Here is a 15,878-nt window from a genome sequence, read left to right as displayed (position 1 = left end):
ATATAGTCAGTAATTCCAGTCCCACTTATTTTGAGGGGACTCGTCTACGAAGCGACAGTTTCTTCATTCTGCTTAATCCAGCCATCTGCCTTGAGGGAAATGGATAGGGGGAGTCTGTATGAGGAGGATAGAGGAGCATGACTTAGTTGTGAACTTGTGAACTTCAGGATTGCAGATAGTGGCACCTTCAATAGGGAAATAAGACGAAGACAGTGCTGCTGATCGATTTGTTGTGATTAGAGTTTTGTTGTGGTAAATGTTACAAACAAATAAAGACAAACAGGAGTAAAAGTGAATAAGGAGTCAGGACGAAAAAAAAGGAAGTTTCAGACCTATGTGTCAGGGAAATAGAGCTTGTCCTCAAACTCTGTGAATTGAGACAGGAGTAGGTCAGCTAACAGAGAATAACTTCCGTCACCTAAGTCGGTGTCCTCTTCTTCCTGCGTGGAGCCACGTATTTTGTAATCTGGTGGTATGAAGTGCTGATTCATCTTGATAATTGTTAACCTGTCCATATTTTTGGGTGAGAGGCGGGTCCTATTTGAAGTTACAATGGTACCAGCAGCACAGAAAACACATTCAGAAGACACGCTTGCGAGTGGGAAAGACAAATAGTTTAGAGCCAGCTTGGTGATCAGTGGCCATTGACCCCTTTTCGCAAATTAATACAGCAATGGGTTGTGATCAATGTAGACCTCTGTTGGGTCACCCAGATATGCCTGCACCATCCACTCAAGGTCATCCAGGGCTGCTCCACTTTGCGTACCATCTGTGGCCTTTGCATCAGCAGTGGAACAAGCAAACCCTTGATGAGTTATCCAATCCGCTTCCGACAATAATATGCAAAACAACAGTTGATGGACAGAATGCAGAACAATGTCATACATTCACCCAGTACAGAGATATGGGCCTAAATCCATTGTTTTTTTGCACTCCGCACCACCCCAGTTCAGACATGGCCATATGCAAATCAGCCTTGACCCTGTGCCTCATGGGAACAGTGCAGCCCGAACTGCCAAGCCATGTCTTTCCTGGACCTGATTCAATCATACTAGGACCAGCTTCCGGCTCTCAGCCATCTTCAGCCAGGATAGCTTGACTCCAGTGGTGTGGAAAGCATGGGACTCACGTCTGAGCATACCCATCCCACTCGGGTGACAAAATGCAAAACAACAGTTGATAGACAGAATGCTGAATAATGTCATACATTCACCCCAGTACAGAGATCTGGGCCTAAATCCATCATTTTCTTGCACTCCGCACCATCCCAGTTCAGACATGGCCATATGCAAATCAGCCTTGACCCTGTGCCTCATGGGATCAGTCCAGCCCGAACTGCCAAGCCATGTCTTTCCTGGACCGGAATCAAGCATCCTAGTACTGGTTTCTGGCTATCAGCCATCTTCAACAAGGATAGATTGACTCCAGTGGTGTAGAGAGCATGGGACTCACGTCTGAGCATACCCATCCCACTCAAGGTGACAAAATGCAAAACAACTGTTGATAGACAGAATGCAGAACAATGTCATACATTCACCCCAGTACAGAGATCTGGGCCTAAATCCATCGCTTTTTTGCACTCCACACCACCCCAGTTGAAACATGGCTATATGCAAATCAGCCTTAACCCTGTGCCTCATGGGAACAGTCCAGCGCGAACTGCCAAGCCATGTCTTTCCTGGACCGGAATCAAGCATCCTAGGACCTGTTTCTGGCTATCACCCGTCTTCATCCAGGACATCTTGACTCCAGTGGTGTGGAGAGCATGGGACTCATGTCTGAGCATACCCCTCCCACTCGGGGTGACAAAAAATGCAAAACAACAGTTGATGGACAGAATGGAGAACAATGCCATACATACACCTCAGTACAGAGATCTGGGCCTAAATCCATCTTTCTTTGCACTCTACACTACCCCAGTTCAGAAATGGCCATATGAAAATCAGACTTGACCCTGTGCCTCTTGGGAACAGTTCAGCCCGAACTGCCAAGCCATGTCTTTCCTGGACCGGAATACAGCATCCTAGGACGGGTTTCTGGCTATCAGCCGTCTTCAGCCAGGATAGCCTGACTCCAGTGGTGTGGAGAGCCTGGGACTCATGTCTGAGCATACCCATCCTACTTGGGGTGACAAAATGCAAAACAACAGTTGATGGACAGAATGCAGAACAATTTTATACATTCACCCCAGTACAGAGATCTGGGCCTAAATCCATCGTTTTTTTGTACTCCACACAAGCCCCAGTTCAGACATGGCCATATGCAAATCAGCCTTGACCCTGTGCCTCATTGGAACAGTCTAGCCCAAACTGCCAAGCCATTTCTTTCCTGCACCGGAATCAAGCGTCCTAGGACCAGTTTCTGGCTTTCAGCCGTCTTCAGCGAGGATAGCTTGACTCCAGTGATGTGGAGAGCATGGGACTCACGTCTGAGCATACCCATCCCACTCGGGGTGACAAAATACAAAACAACAGTTGATAGACAGAATGCAGAACAATGTCATACATTCACCCCAGTATAGAGATCTGGGCCTAAATCCATCGTTTTTTTGCACCCCACACCACCCCAGTTCAAACATGGCCATATGCAAATCAGCCTTGACCCTCTGCCTCATGGGAACAGTCCAGCCCGAACTGCCAAGCCATTTCTTTCCTGGACCGGAATCAAGCATCCTAGGACTGGTTTCTGGCAATCAGCATTCTTCAGCCAGGATAGCTTGACTCCAGTGGTGTGGAGAGCATGGGACTCACGTCTGAGCATACCCATCCCACTCGGGGTGACAACATGCAAAACAACACTTGATGGACAGAATGCAGAACAATGTCATACATTCACCCCAGTACAGAGATCTGTGCCTAAATCCATCGTTTTTTTGCACTCCACACCACCCCAGTTCAGACATGGCCATATGCAAATCAGCCTTGACCCTGTGCCTCATGGGAACAGTCCAGCCCAAACTGCCAAGCCATGTCTTTCCTGGACCGGAATCAAGCATCCTAGTACAGGTTTCTGGCTATCAGCCATCTTCAGCCAGAATAGCTTGACTCCAGTGGTGTGGAGAGCATAGGACTCACGTCTGAGCATACCCATCCCACTCAGGGTGACAAAATGCAAAACAACACTTGATGGACAGAATGCAGAACAATGTCATACATTCACCCCAGTACAGATATCTGGTCCTAAATCCATCGTTTTGTTGCACTCCACACCACCCCAGTTCAGACATGGCCATATGCAAATCAGCCTTGACCCTGTGCCTCATGGGAACAGTGCAGCCCGAACTGCCAAGCCATGTCTTTCCTGGACCTGATTCAAGCATCCTAGGACCAGTTTCTGGCTATCAGCCTCTTCTGCCAGGATAGCTTGACTCCAGTCCTGTGGAGAGCATGGGACTCACGTCTGAGCATACCCATCCCACTCTGGGTGACAAAATGCAAAACAACAGTTGATGGACAGAATGCAGAATAATGTCATACATTCACCCTAGTACAGAGATCTGGGCCTGACTCCATTGTTTTTTGCACTCCACACCACCCCAGTTAAGACATGGCCATATGCAAATCAGCCTTGACCCTGTGCCTCATGGGAACAGTCCAGCCCAAACTGCCAAGCCATGTCTTTCCTGGACCTGATTCAAGCATCCTAGGACCAGTTTCTGGCTATCAGCCGTCTTCTGCCAGGATAGCTTGACTCCAGTGGTGTGGAGAGCATGGGACTCACGTCTGAGCATACCCATCCCACTCGGGGTGACAAAATGCAAAACAACAGTTGATGGCCAGAATACAGAATAATGTCATACATTCACCCCAGTACAGAGATCTGGGCCTAACTCCATCGTTTTTGTGCACTCCACGCCACCCCAGTTCAGACATGGCCATATGCAAATCAGCCTTGACCCTGTGCCTCATGGGAACAGTCCAGCCCAAACTGCCAAGCCATGTCTTTCCTGGACCGGAATCAAGCATCCTAGGACAGGTTTCTGGCTATCAGCCGTCTTCAGCCAGGATAGCTTGACTCCAGTGGTGTGGAGAGCATGGGACTCGCGTCTGAGCATACCCATTCCTCTCGGGGTGACAAAATGCAAAACAACACTTGATGGACTGAATGCAGAACAATGTCATACATTCACCCCAGTACAGAGATCTGGGCCTAAATCCATCGTTTTTTTTCACTGTACACCACCCCAGTTCAGACATGGCCATATGCAAATCAGCCTTGACCCTGTGCCTCATGGGAACAGTGCAGCCCGAACTGCCAAGCCATGTCTTTCCTGGACCTGATTCAAGCATCCTAGGACCAGTTTCTGGCTATCAGCCGTCTTCAGCCAGGAGAGCTTGACTCCAGTGGTGTGGAGAGCATGGGACTCACGTCTGACCATACCCATCCCACTCGGGGTGACAAAATGCAAAACAACTGCTGATGGACAGAATGCAGAATAATGTCATACATTCACCCCAGTACGTAGATCTGGGCCTAAATCCATTGTTTTTTTGCACTCTGGATAACCGGGCCTTATGGTCCTGGCGGCGCAGGGCACGCCTTACATCCCCAAGTTCACCTGCCTTGTCGAACAGAGATACGAGACACTCTGTTGGGCGCAGAAAACAGGTTTATTAGCTGCAGCTAAGCACAGTTGTATCGGAAGTACGTACAGAGTAGATTCTGAGGAGACTGCCACTTTAGTCCGTGGCACACAATCTTTTATAGCACAGATATTTACAGTGTTTACTCCCTGTACATACAAAGCAAGCCAATAGGAAAAGTTGGAAAACAAGCTATTAGGTGTCCCAAATACGCCCCTCTCTCAAACCCTGTGTGTTACCCCTCCAAACAAATTAATCAATGCTAGTACCGACAATCAAATTTGCAGGTGGCAGGACGTATTTGTGTGCCTCAATGGATAGTTGTGTAACAAGAGAATACAAGGAGAGAATAGCGAAGGTCAGTCTGATTAGATAATGTATGGAAAGAATAGGAGAAGCCAAATAGTCAGTCAAAACAGGGATCAATCAACCCAGACATGGATTAGCGAGCTCGGCCAGACCCTGACATCGGTTTCGTAAACAAGGGCAGGGGGTTACTCTTTAACCGAAGAGACACGTAGCAGCTGAGAAAAGCAAAAACACTCTGTTCGCCATGCTGCCTGAGTGAGGGTAACACAAAATGGCGACGAGACACAAAATGGCGGCTAAATACGGGACAAAGTCAGAAACCAAAGAACCTCAGACCCTCCTTTTGCCATTACTCAGGCAAAACACAAAGGACTCAAGTTAATCTGAGTCAATGGCCATGAGGTCATCGAGCTGTTGCTGCAACATCATTTTAATGTTCTCTGTTTTCTGTGACACAGGCCTTGGGACACACATGGTGGCACAAAGATGGCAGATGGCAGGGCCACACTGTAAACATAGACAACAAGAGAAAATGATGGCCAAAACCATTCCAAGGAAGGTTAGTATCTTCCATCCCCAAGTGGACAGAAGTCCCCAAAACCATCCCATCACAGACCAATCTCCTGTGTCCTGATGTATAGACTCGGAAATTATATGCAACTTAGAGATGGCTTGGTATACCGTAGGGGCATTATCAGGAATATAAATGCAGCAACTGGACCCGATCAATTTACAGACTCCTTCACGATCTGCAAGGACAATGTCTAAAACCATCTGGTTCTGCAAAGCCATAGGACGATCCGCTTGAAGTTGATCTGTCAAATTACTCAAGGCTCCAGAAGTTACATTTATGGTAGCTTCAACAAAACGAACTAGCTGTCTGATGTCTCTGCTGTTGGCCATTGGGCCCCAGAAAGGAAGCAACCCTTTGATAAAGTCACCTCCTTCTTGTCCTGCTGTGTCGCTAGGAATCAATAACCCCTCTGCCATGTCTTTTTCTATGATGACCTGAAGGAGCGGTATATGTTGAAGGAAGAAGAAAAGCTACATAGCAAGTGCCCGAAAAATAGGTAGGAAGCGACGTATAGGTTCTATCATGACAGACAAAATATGTGCCTTGTGATGGCACTAACGGTGAAGAAATCTGAGGTGAATAGATATACGTATGGGAACAGACACTCTTCTCCTGTTGATTTTTAAAATTTTGGCCATTGATCTGCAAACAGAAATTACCACGATGTGGTACAGTCCAAATTAGTGGGGATCTCCTTCATCTAGCCTTATCTGTAAGGCTAGTGACATAACGAGTCACGTTCCAGCCATCATATGCTCGTTTCTCATCAACGGGAATCTTACTAATCTCAGCAATTCTAGCCATGGCCACTATTCCCTTTATCAAAGAACTGTGACTAAAATCTGCTGCACCACCATATGGACTACTAGGAGGATATTGATGCAATAACTGAATAAATGAATTATTGAAGTATACTGTTCTCCTAATTTGCTCATGTTCTGGCATGTTCTGGGAGTGTATGAAACTGATGTGGGGAGGGAGTGGTAGGAAAAGACAAGGAAACGAAAGTTGGAACAGGTGCTTGATGCATAGTGTGAACAACCCAACTCACACAAGCAATAAAATACATGAACATATTAAAATACCTAAGGGTATGCCACATGGACTAACCAATAATCTCTTATGTTTACTTTTCATTTCTGCATTCTTATCACTGCTTTCCACTTTAATATCCATTCTCTAAAGTGTTGCTCACGGCAATCTTCCTAGATCACTTAGCTGTGATTATTAGCCGTCCTATGACACTGCAACTCCTGCAGATCTACTGTCACTACTCAGGGCACAGCCTAAGACTCCTACCGTGCCCTGCAACTTGATGGATAGTGGAAAAGGAAATGTTCTTGAAACAAAGTCTCTGGATTTACTGTGTTTAGTCGCAGATGTGATGGTACAGGTTCTTGCAACACGTCGTCTTCTTTCTCAGAGTTTGTTCGATCCAGGCGTGCACTACTGACAGGTACAAATCGAGGGACCCTTTCGCCTTCACTGTCACTTATACACTTACGAACCCACTGATCAAAAGGTAAAGGCAAAGGTACCCTTTTACAGTGCACGTCATGGACCCAATTCTTCTTCCCGACGACCTTTACTGCTGTACGTGTTGCTAGCAAAACTTGCCAAGGTGGGCCCCAACGAGGTTCCAGATTCATTTTCCGCTGGACATTCTTCAGATAGACCCAGTCACAGGGTTGGATGGAGTGACCTGGATGTGCAGAGGCCTCCGGCAAAGTGTTTAAAACCTGTTGGTGAAGAACACGCAATTTAGTGGTGAGGTCATGGTGAGGTCATGCAAGTAGTCAATCAACATTGGGTATGGGATGTCAGAATACTTTTTAGGTTGAGGGACTCCCCAGACATTGGCTGGGCGCCCAAAAACGACCTCATATGGGCTGAGTCCTAAACGAGAATGTACAGAAATTCTTGTGGATTAAAGTGCTAAAGGTAAAGCGTCAGGCCAAGCAAGACCCGTGCTGGCCTGAATCTTCACCAATTAAAGCTTGAGAGCGCCATTATAGCACTCTACCAAACCTGCTGACTGATGGTGGTTTGCCGCATGGAATTTCTGCCTAATACCAAGACCCGCACACACTTTCTGCATAATTTGGCCTACAAATTCACTTCCATTGTCACTCCAGACAATTTGCGGCAAACCGAACATCGGGAAAAATTCCTTCAAAAGGACTTTGGCAGTAGACAAAGCAGTATTGTCCTTTAGGGGGTGGGCCTCTATCCATCTGGAAAAGGCACACACCACCACCAGAACATACTTTAGATTATTAAAACGATCCATATGAATGTAATCGATTTGTAACACCTCAAAAGGGTAAGTAGAGGGAGCAAAATGACCTGCTGTAGTTGGGGTTTCCTTTCCTGGATTATGCATTGAACAAACGATGCAATGTTTCACCACATTCTCCGCACATTTAGAAATTCCTTCATTCTGCCATACTGGAGCCAGAAGTTTACATATTCCTTTTGCACTGATGTGGACCATGCACCATAGTAACTACAGGTAGTACGTAGGCATCTGGTAACAGCCAACGCTGATGTTCTGACAATTCCGTCCAACACCCTGTCGTGTCCAACATTCCTGTACTTTCTTTCTTTCCTTCTCAGTAGCCTCTTCTTGAATCGTTCTCACACTTTCTATTGTGTCCTCACACATTCCTCCCTCTCTGACCCATCTTGCAGGGCCTGCAACACACATGCAACTCGTAGCATCTCTTGCTGTTTCTTTCGCTACCTCGTCTGCAAAAGCATTCCGGCAACCCACATCATCAGTGATCTTCTTATGAGCACTACAATTTATTATCGCTATTTAGGTAGGCAAAGCAAGTGATTCGAGAAGGTCAGTCACCAACTGACCATGCTGTATCTTAGTCCCATGGGAAGTAAAGAATCCTCTTTCCTTCCACAAGCGACCGAAGCTATGAGCCACACCAAAGGCGTATTGGTTATCAGTGTAAACATTCACTCTCTTTCCCTTAGCCAACACACAGGCTCTCGTCAGGACAATTATTTGAGCTGCTTGGGCTGAATTCTGTGCAATGCGTGCTGTCTCCACTACCGTATACAAGGTGGTAACAGCATAAGCTGCAGTCGTCACGCCATTTGGAAGCTTGAAACAAGACCCATCCACCCATAGGATCCCATTTGAGTCCACAAGTGGTGTGTCTTTTAAGTCTATTCTGCCTTTCGTTTCCTCCTCTGTTAGGAGAAAACAATCATGCTGTTCTTGAGTGTCCTTCTCTTCCGGAATGGGCAACAATGTTGCTGGATTAAAAATATTACTCCGCTTGATGTGTATATGGCTAGCCAAAAGCGTCAGCTCATATCCAGACAAGCGAGCACTCGTGAGGTGTTGTGTTTTCGTTCTGTTCAAAAGAGTATCCACTGCATGTGGTACAATAACAACAAGAGTGTTATCTAGTACCAATCCAACAGATTGACGAATGGAGATCGCTGCTGCTGCTGTAGCTCTGAGTCAACTAGGCAATGCCTTGGCTACTGGATCCAACGTAGCCAAAAAATAGGCCCATGGCCAATGTTTGTCTCCAAATTGTTGCATTAAAACCGACAATGCGCAACCTTCCCTTTCGTGAACGTAAAGTGTGAAAGGCTTACTGTAATCTGGAGTACCTAACACAGGGGCATAACACAAGGCAGTACGTAAATCCGAAAAACTCTTCTGACATTCATCAGTCCAAGGAAGAGGTTGGGGTGTATCTTTCAGAGTAAGTGCCAGCAAAGGTTTAGCCAACAAAGAAAAATTTGGAATCCACTGTCTACAATAAGAGGTAATGCCCAGGAAGGCACGCAGCTCCCTTTGTGTGGATGGTAGAGACATTTGCGCGATTGCTTGAATTCGTTCTGGGGTCAATCGCCTTACCTCCTTCGACAAGATATGACCTAAATAGGTAACCTCTTGGCGGCAATATTGCAACTTAGAGGGTAATACCTTGTGATGCAGGTCAGACAAATGACGCAACAGTGAAACAGTCACATCCTTACAAACATCCTCTGAATCAGCAGCGACTAACAAATCAGGGTGGCACCTGGGGGGAAAGTGAAAGCATTGAGCTGAGATTTCAAAGCCTGACTGTAAATGGAGGGACTCTCACAATAGCCTTGAGGTGCACGTTTGAATCAGAAACTTCGGCATCCAAGAGAGAACCCAAAAATATCCCTACTTTCCTCAGCAATAGGAATACTTAAGAAAGCATTTTTGAGATCAATAACCGAGAACCATGCTGCCGAAGCGGGTATCATAGTAAGCAAGGCAGTGATATCTGGGACAACAGGAAACTGGGGGACAACAATCTTGTTGACCTCCCGAAGATCGATCACAAAGCGATATACAGGAGGCTGAGAGGGATCAGTGTGTTTAAGGACAGGTAGAACAGGACTATTACAAACATTACCTCTCGTTTCTTCAACCACACCCTTCTGAACCGGATCATAGATAAAAGCCAAGAGAGCTCGTTCGCCATCATTGGAAATCTTATACTGAGGAATGCGTGGTAATTTAACATTAGGCTTATTAGTAACCACTTAAGGCGGAATCTGGAGCAGACCAACATCATTCGGACCTGAAGCCCAAAGCGTAGCAGGAAGAGAACGCAATTCAGGTGGGAATCGGTCTTTAGATAAATACATAGGTGAAACCAATTTCTCACCTAAGGTAAGATGCACACCAGAGGGGGAACAATACAGTGTTGCATGAAGACGTTTCAACAAGTCCAAACCCAACAAATTCTCTCCGCAACCAGTCGTCAAAATAAGCGGAGCTTTCAAATTGTAAGGACCAATCGAAAGAGGCAAAGGGCAAGTAACTAGGTTACTAAACTGGGGCGTCAGAAAATCCTACAGAAACATTAGTTAAGCCAGACAAAGGTGCCCCAGGGAGGTTGGAGTGAATAATAGAACTTCTCATTGCACCAGTATCCAAAAGAAATGGCTTTGCAACACCCAATGCAACAACTTCAACATAAAGCCCATTCTGATCCACTGGAACTGATACGACTCCCTTATTTTGTCCATGGCTGTCCTAACTCGAATGAAAATCCTGAACCTCACCCTCAACACAGTGATCGTCATTGTAATATTGTGCAGACTGAGTATTCTGCTGATCAAAATAATTTTGAGAATTCTGAGTCGGAAAGGAACGCTGTCCTTGAGGCAACGCACCTCGCCCTCTACCTCTAGGTGCTGATTGAAAACCACCACGAACTCGTGGCCCTGGGAATCCACCATTACACTGCAATAAAACCGGACAGCTATTCTTAAATGACCTTCTTCTTTACAATAGGCACATTGATTAGGACCTAGCAAAGGTTGCGGAACAAAGCGTTCAGGTTTTTGTAACAACCTCTGAAGCTGGGGTGGCTGTTGAAACTGGCGCTGGGCAGAATGAGGGAGATAAGCCTGTTGCAAAAGAACCTTCATTTTTAATTCCTTAGTCTTCTTCTCAATCTTATCTTTCTCTTCTTTATCCCTATTCTCATAATACTGAGCAGTAGCTAAAATCTGTGCAGAGGAAGAAACAGCCCACAAACTTTCTGAGTCTTTCAGCTTATGCGATAATTCTGGAAGCAAATTGAATACAAATGTATCCACAAATAATCGCTGTCCACCTTCAGTACTCATATCTTGACCACTATGGTCGATAAACGTCTCCTCAAAATGAGTAAAGAAATCAGAGACACTCTCATCTTTCTTCTGCTTACATGCAGCTAACACGTAAGGCAGGCATCATCGTCTTCATTAAAGCGATGATTCTACCAGGCAATTGCGCAATCAAATCATCTAGCTTAGCACCACCCACTTGTGCTGCATCTGCGGCACTTATAGCGGTCCAATTACCACCTAAAGCTTGGTTGTGGTCTTCCCTATGAATCCGAGCCCACAACGCTTGTGGAACTACATTTCCCATCAGCATATCAATATCGGCCAAATTCATAATACACGCATCAACAGTCTAGGACAGCTCTTTATAATACCCCGCAGGATTTTTACGAGGGTCCGGTAGAGACTGTTTGAGCGCTAAAACTTCAGATCGTTTCCAGGGGACATGTACCTATATACGCTGTAAATGAGCAAGGACACCCGGAATATTGCCTGCCAGTGGAACCGCTTCCCTCCATACTGGCGGAACTTCCCTCATAGGATAATGTTTCATTTTCTGTCTAACTGCAGGATCAGGTACAAGAATAGCTTGACAAGAAAATAAAGACCTAAATGTAACAAGTGTCCTTGCAGCGTCCTCAACTTCGGAACCCACAATAAGTCCCTTATCAAACTTATCCTGCAGGTCCAACAGACCCTGAGGAATTAAATCCAACTCCATACTCTCCCATCCTTTGACAAGAATATCACACATGACATTAAAAACATATCTCTGCGTGGGCGCATTCCACTGGAGAAAGAAACTCAGAATATCGGGTACACTATACTGTGGACCACTCATGATCCATTTGTGAGCAAGAGAGTCCAATGCAACTTGTTCGTCAGAATCTGGGATTTGACTACGAGATTGCCTTAGAGAAAAAACAGGAGTCCGAATAAAAGGCCCAAAGAGGTGGGAGAAAAGACCAGAAACAGTATCAACCAACTGATTGCGAGTTGGGGGAGAAGCGGACAGTAAAACTGTAGACACAGTATTAAGCAAAGGAAGAGAAGGACTAGTCGTGACAAGAGAAACCGAAGATGAAGGAGACTGAGGTACAGAAGTTAGTGGCAAAGGAGGCGGGGTGGCAATGCAGGAAGAGGTAATAGCGGAAGAACAAACTGGCTGAACAACAGGTTGCTGGACAGGTGGCAACAATAAGGGTGCATTAGCTCCTGGTACATAAGGCGGAGGCAATCTCAACAAATGGGACATTAAGGGATCTTCATCAAGATCCTTACTCTGTGGAGAAGTAGGTAACACAGGGTAGCATCTATCTATTGCCATACGATGTTGTCTGTCTGAGACTTCAATCTCTCGATCAGTCTCATTGTCCTTGAACTGCTGCGCAGCCTGTATGATCGTCATATCCTTCGCTTTTCTATCTCTTTTTGCCTGCTTAAATTCTCTCTGCTTGGCTTCTTTTCGCCAAAGGCGGAAAGAGCCAAACATTGCCGGCCGAGCTTTTCTTTTTACCAAAATTGCTTCCAAATTGTCTAATATATCAGGCTCAAAGCTACCATTTTGTGGCCACTGCAAAACACCATCTTTCTTTGTGTATTGGATCCATGCCTCGTTAAAGGCAATGGGGCCAACACCATGTTTAGAATAGAGCTCATAAGTGGGAGTTCCAATCGGAGGAATCGGACAAGAGTCCTCGAGCCGGGAATCCCTATTACAGCCAAAACAACAAAACTTCCTAAATTTGCTAAGACCAGGCATCTTAAATTCACTGGTCCGTTTACCAACTTCAAGGGGTTTAAAGCAAATAACACAGCACAAACGTACTCACGCCTTGGCTTCGGCTATTGCAATGGTCGAATAACAAAACTAAAAAACAAAACAAAGAAGTGGGCCCTACCCACGAATACTTAACTAAGTGGTCTTCTCACGCCAACAGAGGTCCGTCTAACGTCTCGCGATACCAATCATCACCAAAGGGTCCAAGGCAGGGTGGCAGTCAGGGCAGCACTCGTCACCAGCCATCGGAAAGGAGTAGCTGCGCTGCAAAAGACCTTCGGTCCACTTCGACATACAGGGGTCGCTTGACGTGGTTCGCGAATCCTCCAGAATTTTCTTGCGAGGCTTCTCACGACCCTCGGGCTGAACCGCTAACACTGAAGCAGCCCCACATTGGGCGCCAGTTGGAGAAACGGTCCTTATGGGCCTGGCAGTGCAGGGCATGCCTTAAATCCCCGAGTTCACCTGCCTTGTCGAACAGAGACACAAGACACTCTGTTGGGCGTAGAAAATCAGGTTTATTAGCTGCAGCTAAGCACAGTTGTCCCAGAAGTACGTACAGAGTAGATTCTGAGGAGACTGCTACTTTAGTCCGTGGCGCACAATCTTTTATAGCACACATATTTACAGCGTTTGCTCCCTATACATACAAAGCAAGCCAATAGGAAAAGTTGGAAAACAAGCTATCAGGTGTCCCAAATACGCCCCTCTCTCAAACCCTGTGTGTTACCCCTCCCAACAATGGGAACAGTCCAGCACGCACTGCCAAGCCATGTCTTTCCTGGACCGGAATCAAGCATCCTAGGACCGGTTTCTGGCTATCAGCCATCTTCAGCCAGGATAGCTTGACTCCAGTGGTGTGGAGAGCATGGGACTCACGTCTGCGCATACCCATCCCACTCGGGGTGACAAAATGCAAAACAACAGTTGATGGACAGAATACAGAACAATGTCATACATTCACCCCCGTACAGAGATCTGGGCCTAAATCCATCGTTTTTTTGCACTCCACACTACCACAGTTCAGACATGGCCATATGCAATCAGCCTTTACCCTGTGCCTTACGGGAACAGTCCAGCCCGAACTGCCAAGCCATGTCTTTCCTGGACCGGAATCAAGCATCCTAGGACCGGTTTCTGGCTATCAGCCGTCTTCAGCCAGGATAGCTTGACTCCAGTGGTGTGGATAGTATGGGACTCACCTCTGAGCATACCCATCCCTCTCGGGGTGACAAAATGCAATACAGTTGATAGACAGAATGCAGAACAATGTCATACATTTACCCCAGTGCAGAGATATGGGCTTAAATCCATCGTTTTTTTGCACTCCACACCACCCCAGTTCAGACATGGCCATATGCAAATCAGCCTTGTCCCTGTGCCTCATGGGAACAATCCAGCCCAAACTGCCAAGCCATGTCTTTCCTGGACCAGAATCAAGCATCCTAGTACCAGTTTCTGGCTATCAGCTGAAAACTAGCCAGGGTAGCTTGACTCCAGTGGAGTGGAGAGCATGGGACTCATGTCTGAGCATACCCATCCCACTCGGGGTGACAAAATGTAAAAGAACAGTTGATGGACAGAATGCAGAACAATGTCATACATTGACCCCAGTACAGAGATCTGGGCCTAAATCCATCGTTTTTTTGCACTCCACACCACCCCAGTTCAGACATGGCCATATGGAATCAGCCTTGACCCTGTGCCTCATGGAAAAAGTCCAGCCCAAACTGCCAAGCCATGTATTTCCTGGACCGGAATCAAGCATCCTAGGACCAATTTCTGGCTATCAGCCGTCTTCAGCCAGGATAGCTTGACTCCAGTGGTGTGGAGAGCATGGGGCACACGTCTGAGCATACCCATCCCACCAGGGGTGACAAAATGCAAAACAACAGTTGATAGACAAAATGCAGAGCAATGTCATACATTCACCCCAGTACAGAGATCTGGGCCTAAATCCATCGTTTTTTTGCACTCCACACCACCCCAGTTCAGACAAGGCCTTATGCAAATCAGCCTTGTCCCTGTGCCTCATGGGAACAATCCAGCCCAAACTGCCAAGCCATGTCTTTCCTGGACCAGAATCAAGCATCCTAGTACCAGTTTCTGGCTATCAGCTGAAAACTAGCCAGGGTAGCTTGACTCCAGTGGAGTGGAGAGCATGGGACTCATGTCTGAGCATACCCATCCCACTCGGGGTGACAAAATGTAAAAGAACAGTTGATGGACAGAATGCAGAACAATGTCATACATTGACCCCAGTACAGAGATCTGGGCCTAAATCCATCGTTTTTTTGCACTCCACACCACCCCAGTTCAGACATGGCCATATGGAATCAGCCTTGACCCTGTGCCTCATGGAAAAAGTCCAGCCCAAACTGCCAAGCCATGTATTTCCTGGACCAGAATCAAGCATCCTAGGACCAATTTCTGGCTATCAGCCGTCTTCAGCCAGGATAGCTTGACTCCAGTGGTGTGGAGAGCATGGGGCACACGTCTGAGCATACCCATCCCACCAGGGGTGACAAAATGCAAAACAACAGTTGATAGACAAAATGCAGAGCAATGTCATACATTCACCCCAGTACAGAGATCTGGGCCTAAATCCATCGTTTTTTTGCACTCCACACCACCCCAGTTCAGACAAGGCCTTATGCAAATCAGCCTTGACCCTGTGCCTCATGGGAACAGTCCAGCCCGAACTGCCAAGCCATGTCTTTCCTGGCCCGGAATCAAGCATCCTAGGACCGGTTTCTGGCTATCAGCCGTCTTCAGCCAGGATAGCTTGACTCCTGTGGTGTGGGCAGCATGGGACTCACGTCTGAGCATACCCATCCCACTCGGGGTGACAAAATGCAAAGCAACAGTTGATGGACAGAATGCAGAACAATGTCATACATTCACCCCAGAACAGAGATCTGGGCCTAAATCCATTATTTTTTTGCACTCCACTACACCCCAGTTCAGACATGGCCATATGCAAATCAGCCTTGACCCTGTGCCTCAT

This window comes from Lissotriton vulgaris, chromosome 4_1 (assembly GCF_964263255.1).
Source record: "Lissotriton vulgaris chromosome 4_1, aLisVul1.2, whole genome shotgun sequence".
Classification (NCBI taxonomy): Eukaryota; Metazoa; Chordata; class Amphibia; order Caudata; family Salamandridae; genus Lissotriton; species Lissotriton vulgaris.
Note: the sequence above shows the minus strand (reverse complement) of the source record.